Source organism: Squalius cephalus (assembly GCF_949319135.1).
Source record: "Squalius cephalus genome assembly, chromosome: 16".
Taxonomy (NCBI): Eukaryota; Metazoa; Chordata; class Actinopteri; order Cypriniformes; family Leuciscidae; genus Squalius; species Squalius cephalus.
Genome location: NC_137137.1, coordinates 352,501 through 360,000, shown reverse-complemented (window position 1 = coordinate 360,000; position 7,500 = coordinate 352,501). Strand labels below are relative to the sequence as shown.

The window sequence follows — 7,500 nt, the reverse complement described above, 5'->3', positions numbered from 1 at the left end:
GAACTATGTTCACTCGTGCACAAGAGGCCGCCATTGTGAACATGGTTTTGACCAATAATTGTATCAGGCTGCGAGAAATCCAAGCCACTATCATCAATGATGACCATATTTTCAATAACATCCAACGAGTCTCTCTGTCAACATTAGGTTGAATCCTCAAGAAAAATCAAATATACATGAAGCAACTGTATCGGGTACCATTTGACAGAAATTCAGAGAGAGTGAAACCTCTGCGCAATGAGTATGTGGAGGTGCGTATTGTTCATCTTACTATGGTGTGGTATTGTGCACTGCTCATAATGTTCTGGCACAAAAAAAAATACTGTGCAATAGATATTGAATAGCATCCTATTGTCTTTTACTGTCTTTCAGAGAGTCTTGCAAATGGATGCTGCAGAAATTCAACATGAATTTATATATGTGGATGAGGCTGGATCTAACCTTGCGAAAACAAGAAGAAGAGGGAGAAATGTAATTGGACACAGGGCAATCACCAATGTGCCAGGGCAGCGAGGGGGTAACATCACCCTTTGCGCTGCTATTACACAAAATGGGGTCCTCCACCACCATGCAAATCTGGGACCCTATAATGCAAATCTAATATTTCTTGACAAATTGCACGAGATTGTCACAGCATTAAACCAAGTGGACCAGATGCGGTACATTGTCGTTTGGGACAATGTCTCATTCCATCGGGCTGCTCCGGTCCAGAACTGGTTCCATGAGCTCCCTGAATTTGAAGTCTTATACCTTCCCTTCTTATACCTACCTTATACTCCCCTTTCCTGAATCCAATAGAAGAGTTTTCTTCAGCATGGCGGTGGAAGGTATACGACCTGCGGCCCGATGACCGTTCGCCCCTCCTTCAGGCCATGGAGCAGGCCTGTGATCATATCGAAGCAGCTTCAGTGCAGGGGTGGAGTCGTCACACGAGGCGACTCTTCCAACGGTGCCTCGCCAATGAAGACATCGCCTGTGATGTGGATGAAATCTGATGGCCTGATCCAGCCAGACGGAGAGATGATGATTAGTTACAGTATTCTTGTTGCTTTTACAGTAGTTTTTCTTCAGAGTCAAAGTGGATGTACTTCATGCAGTCATTTTTATTTGTCTACAGATTTTATTTGTTTCATTGATTTCATTGTTGGTTGATTACTGTAACTGATTATGGTAAGAAATACTGTAAGTATTGAAATAAATACTTGAAATACTCAGTCTGCAGCATCAGTGTTGTGCAGTGCTTGGTAAGTTTATAGTAGGCCTATTTGTGTACATTCTCCCTATATCTCAAACTAATCATGAAGAATGTTGTGGGTTTGGCACTTTTTCTAAAAAAAAAATATTTTCATCTAAATTATCCCTTACATAACAATGTCTGGCCAAAAATCTAGCACATGCTATTTCCTAAAATTAGTTTTTTTTACAAATGTGTTTTTCATTTATCAGCAGTGTGAAACTGGCTGCAATAGTGTCTGATCATTGAGGACTGTGTTGGTTAAACGAAAACTAATAGCATTTTCACATGTGTGTATGTTTTGACTGAAGTGTGTCATTTTGCAAACAATCTAGGAATTATGCAAATTGAGTGTGGTGTTTGGATGATTGTGATGATATTTTGAAAAAAAGAACCCGGTTTTCAAAATTGCGTGTAAACAATTGAAGAAACCTGTAATCACAGAAACACAACAGTGTAATCTTCTTTCAATTTAGTACTTTTAACAATCAGTTCATTCAACAGCAAACAATGCAAGATACATGTTTCAAATCACCGTTGTTGCTGAATTAATTACAGTAATACAGGCTATGAAAATACATGTGCATAACCTAACTTATGTAATTGAATAATGTTAATAGTATCTATCCAGTGTGTTATCAGAAGCTGTGATGAAGCCATGAGGTTCTGCTAGAGCAGAGTTTGCTGGCAGTGAATACACTAAATGATTTTGACTATTTGACTGAATATAGTGTAGTGGACCTTTACAGAAGGTTGAGTTACAGTAATGTAACTACCATGTTTACAGTATCACATGGCATACATACTGTAATGTAAAATGCTGTATTTGATGCCGTCTGTCTCCCTTCTACTGATGCATCTCTGATCAATCTGATGTTTTATACCCTTATACTCTATTCTGCTTTACAGTATTTGCACAAATGGCAAATTTCTCTGTATCTTTCTCTCTCTCTCTCTCTCACACACACACACACACACACACACACACACACACACACACACACACACACACACACACATGCGTGTGCACACACTTTGAACATCATGGTGGTTATTATCTATAAATCACTTATGTAAAAATTATTCATTACATTTGGTTATATCAGAAATAGCAAACAAGTTCTATAGAAACTGTATAGAATCAATATCTATAGAAATCTATAGGTGTACCAAATGATTCATTGATTAACCATTAAGATCAGTTGGATTAAATCATAGACAAATGTAGTAAACTGAACAAGAAGAGATGCAAATCAAAGGTTTGATAGTAAGAGCTTTATGACTGTGAATGAAACATTTATGTAGATGAAACACTTATTTTGTGTTGTGAAAAGGATACTTTGTGATTTTGTGTATTGTGCTAACACAATTGAAAACATGATGAAATGTTTGAAAAAAGTGCACTTTTGATGATCTGTTGTGATATTAGCACTAAGAGTTTTGAAAATGTACACCTAACTTGTGAAAATAGTACCAAAGCGAATAAAAAAAACATTTTTGCATTTTTGTAATGCAAGTGTATCACGGTTTCCAAATAAAACTGTCAAGAACTAATTTTTTATATATATAATTAAAAAGGCTAAAATCAGCATGGTTGATGACGCGCTGCGGTGCGACAGGTAGCCCCGCCCACACCGAAACCTCATTGGACCAAAGTCCCGCTACTCATGAATATTTGATCACTAAACCTGGAAAAGGAGAAACTCATCTTGGAAGATAGAAAACACTGGAAATTATATGACATTTCCCTCAAATTCCACAATGACAACCATAATCAACGCAGGCCTACAGTCTGGAGAAGCATCACAGTAATCATGTACGAGGTATGATTTCTTAGTTTCGCGCTCTTCACAGAAAGTGTTTTGATTTGTCAGTCGATATAAGACTGAATCATGAGTAGAACACAGCGCATATGCCCTGTGGAAACCCTGAAGAGAATATATTATTCTGTGTAACCTAATGTTTTACTTCTGTTACACTGAGTCTGAGTTTGTTTCGACTTGCACAGAATATCCTAGGCTACTGTATATCATAACTTTATAAAGCTGTGCGCAAACATAAACACTTCTGTTGTGTGAATATCAGATATCACAGGGCTCTGTTGCTCGGCTGCGAATAAAACACGCGAAACTCAGTAACATGATGAACAGAAACTGAGTTACTGAGAGATCTGCTGTTCTCCTGTCAGTGTAACATGAACATCAGTGTCATCTTAACTGGGAAGATGGTAAATATGCTACAGTAAAACCTGTTAACTGGTTTACAGTACAGTAATAGAGCTAACCTGACATTCATTACAGTAAAATACTGTTATCTACCTTCTCATTTACAGTGAAAACCTACATTGACCTTCTTCAGAATAATCTGTGTGACACTTTGATGGTTTTTTAATTTTAATAATTGTTTCTTCTGAGTTTTCTGTTATCAGTTATGAACATGAGGGTTTGATGTTGTTAAATTGCTGTTTATTGCATTATTTGGTGTTTGTGTGCATGATGACACACACGTCCCAGAACTTTAACATTTTCCTTTTGATCCTGTTGAAAACAGCTCTTTTTCTGGCATGAGCGTTTCCTGAACAGCGTAATGTTTATGCACTGGGAAACATTCAATTATTCAAATTTCTCAGATACTTTATACTCTTTCTAGTAAATGTCACAAATAATTACAAAGAAATGGTAAGAAACACTGGGAACTGTGGTATTTCCCTGTGTAACACACCCCAGTGGCCGTGCACATCAGTGTGTGCTGTAGGTTTGTTCTTCATCTTTACTCAGGCGTTGTGAGAGGAACGGTCATTAAAGCTGCGCTGCTCCCTGTAATTACTGTAGATCTGATGGAGATCCTGACAGAGTAATGATGCAGCGCAGAAACTCACATAAACACACATTAAAAACTGCAGCAGAAACACACATAAACACACATTATACTCCACGCTCCCGATCGCTCAGATGCAGAGATACTGTGTGTGTGTGTGTGTGTGTGAATGAGCTTGTGTTTCGGGGTCACACTGAGCTGAGATGACAGGACCACCAGAGAGGAGATTCACACACACACACACACACACACACACACACACACACACACACACACACACACACACACACACACACACAAAGACCGGGAGGCCCCTATCGCCCCGCTTCACCTCTCTCTCTCTCTCTCACTTCACCTCCTCTCTCTCTCTCTCTCTCTCTCTCTCTCTCTCTCTCTCTCTCTCTCTCTCTCTCTCTCTCACTTCACCTCCTCTCTCTCTCTCTCTCTCTCTCTCTCTCTCTCTCACTTCACCTCTCACTTCACCTCTCTCTCTCTGTCTCTCTCTCTCTCTCTCTCGCTCTCTCTCTCTGTCTCACTTCACCTCTCTCTCTGTCTCTCTCTCTCTCTCGCTCTCTCTCTTCTCTCTCACTTCACCTCTCTCTCTGTCTCCCTCTCTCTCGCTCTCCCTCTCTCTCGCTCTCTCTCTCTCTCTCTCTCTCTCACTTCACCTCTCTCTCTCTCACTCTCTCTCTCTCTCTCTCTCTCTCTCTCTCACTTCACCTTTCACTTCACCTCTCTCTCTCTTGCTCTCTCTCTCTCTCTCTCTCTCACTTCACCTTTCACTTCACCTCTCTCTCTCTCTCTCTCTCTCTGTCTCTCTCTCTCTCTCTCCAGTCTGCTTTATTAGTATGATTGTTTCACACACAATTCCTTTTTTTATTTTCCTTTCTTTCTTATAGTAATACACTCTTAAAATATAAAGGTTCCAAAATAGGGTTTTCGCAGCAAAGTCCGCCTGAAACTGCAGCTCTCCTCGCTTCACCTCTGAACGCATCAAACATTATCTAAATAATTCCAGTTCGCATGGATCCGCGAAACACTAATACTTCTGTACTATGCTATACTATACTATTCAAACGCTCATATCTATAGACACGTTTGAAAACTAAAGGAGATTTGTCTTTTTCAGTCTATGCTCCAAAACTTTGGAACGAATTACCTTTAATGATTAGAACTTCGCCCACATTAAACGGTTTTAACGCATCAATTAAAGCCTGTTTCCTGTGAGAACGGTGTGTGTTAGCGGCCCCTAAGTTAATAACGATCTTTACAACGGAAATGAATCAATCAAAACTAACTTGATCTGGAGCTTCAGGAACAAGAACACATGTGGGCGGGGCTTGATTGTGTCTATGGGGAATTGATTGGATGATTGGATGTTTGTGGTTTGCTATTGGCTGAGCTCATGTGAGTGACAGGTTAAAGCCCCGCCCACATCATCAGAGAAGAGAAGATTATTAGCACAATAATGATGTGCACCGATTAATCATTGATGATAAACGCTGTAATATTCCATAAAAAATAAGAATGATCCATTTTGACTTTAACGGTTATAATGAAGCGAAGGATGCTCATAAAGAATCTTTATTTAGAAGACATCAATATTCCATCAATATAATTACAGGAAAAACAGAAGGAAAAAGAAAATAATACATAAATATAATAATCAAATTAAGTATCAGTTTCTGTCAGAAGCTTAGTTCTATTGCAATTAACTCCACGTGCTTGTGCTGTATTAATTGTGAGGTAAACACACTGTGTGTGTGTGTGTGTGTGTGTGTGTGTGTGTGTGTGTGTGCTGGTGAATGTCGCGTCTGACAGCAGCTCCGATGAAACAAAAGCTCGCAGAAGACCGAGGCTCCTCCCTGAGTGTGTGTGTGTGTGTGTGTGTGTGTGTGAGACAGCTGCTGTGAGCTCAGCTCAGTAAAGCTTCATCTCTAATAGGATGAGCAGCCGCTCGTGTGTGTGTGTGTGTGTGTAGCTGAATGAGCCGCTCATTGTTCGTTTCGTTGTTTCTGTGATATTCCTGCGGATTGATCGATCAGTGATCGGGTGTGATCGGGATTTCTGATGGATCTATCGATGTGAGGAACGTGTCAAACGCGGTATGTATATAATAGAGAATCAAGTTGAGCGCGCGCTGCTCTTCCATATGATCGCGCGCGCCGCCGCGTCTGGTCTGGGTTTGTTCTGATGATGATTATTGATGATGATGATGATGATGTTTAGAACGTTATTGTTTCCTTTCCTCGCGCGTTACTTTGTATCGAAGGCGCGGAGGGTTTATGACGTCACTCCGCTAAACTTCTACCGCCGTCCGTGTGTTTAATGCATCATAAACTCATTAATTATCTGTGCGTTATTAAAGCCAGGCAGGGCTGCATATGAGAACAACATCCCCGCGATTTACTGTAAAATTAAATAATTGTTGGAACGGAAATAAATGTCAAAGCGATGTAATAAATGTGTGATTGTTGTTCACGGGTAGTTCTGAAGCGCAGTTATGAATGGACGGACGGATGGAAATATGAAGATGAAGATGTTGTTATGCAGTCAGATGGGTGAAGTTTTTCAGTATTGTTATTCTCCTGTCTCTCACTGACACTAAATAACGGGTGTTTTCGCAGCGATGCCGTAGCAGAAGAACCATCTCTGGATCCCCAGCTCTTAAAAGAACCATTTTTTCTGAGTACAAAGAAGATTTTAATATTCTAAAGCAGGTTTTCCACTGTAAACATTCTTTAGTGGTTCCATTGATGCTAAAGTTATTTCCTCATGGAATGCCAATAAAGAGCCTTAATTTGTTTTTAAGCGTGTAACAGGTATTGTGCGGAGCCTGAGGTCGCGTGTGTCCGTGACCCCTGGGGTCGTGTAGGGTGTGTCCGTGACCCCTGACCCCTGGGGTCGTGTAGGGTGTGTCCGTGACCCCTGAATGAACGCGACCCGAACGCTGGTGTTTGCAGTGCGCAGCGGTCAGGGCTTCAGCGTTTAGTCCAGCAAACAGCTCTCGCTCGCTCTCCGCAGAGAGCGCTTTGATTTGTGGCTCAGAATAAAATAATGTTGGTTAATCTCATTGTCTGCTGTCGGTTCTGTGTTCTTCTCCCTGTGATGTGGCAGACGGCCAGCGTTCCCAGCGAGCCAAGATTCCTCAGCTATCGGCTTCGTCTTCAGGAGAATCTCAGTTTTATCTGGAACACGACTGCCTTCCTCAATCTCACGTATAACCGCGTCTGAAGCTTTATGGAGATCCGTGTAGGAAAGACCTGGATCGGATAATCTGTTTTGTTTGAGCTCAGTGAAAACCCTGTACGGCTGGCGATCAGGAGAGCGTTGAGCAGTGTGTGTGTGTTCTGTTCACGGTGTGTTGAAAAGAGAGAATTGAAAAGATAAACTCGAGTGAAATATAATGTAAACCGGAGACGACAGCGCTGGGTTTACTGGGTTCTGAT

The 7,500-nt window shown here is 40.9% G+C and overlaps 1 protein-coding gene and 1 long non-coding RNA gene across 5 annotated transcripts in view; both read left to right on the top strand.

Annotated features, from left to right (window-relative positions):
• The first annotated feature begins 158 nt into the window (after window positions 1-158).
• LOC307173996 lies at window positions 159-575 on the top strand. The gene is made up of 3 exons (XR_013823925.1): window positions 159-251; window positions 373-420; window positions 456-575. It is a non-coding gene; the product is annotated as an uncharacterized lncRNA (long non-coding RNA).
• A 5,353-nt stretch (window positions 576-5,928) lies between these two features.
• The window catches only part of sema6a (sema domain, transmembrane domain (TM), and cytoplasmic domain, (semaphorin) 6A), an 89,919-nt gene continuing 88,347 nt past the window's right edge, over window positions 5,929-7,500 (top strand). For 3 of the 4 annotated variants that reach the window (XM_079896505.1, XM_079896504.1, XM_079896502.1), the window contains exon 1: window positions 5,939-6,156. The gene's annotated coding sequence lies outside the window, so the exon portion shown is untranslated. Of the gene's footprint in view, window positions 6,157-7,500 lie in introns of all 4 variants that reach the window. The other variant, XM_079896503.1, reaches the window with a different exon arrangement.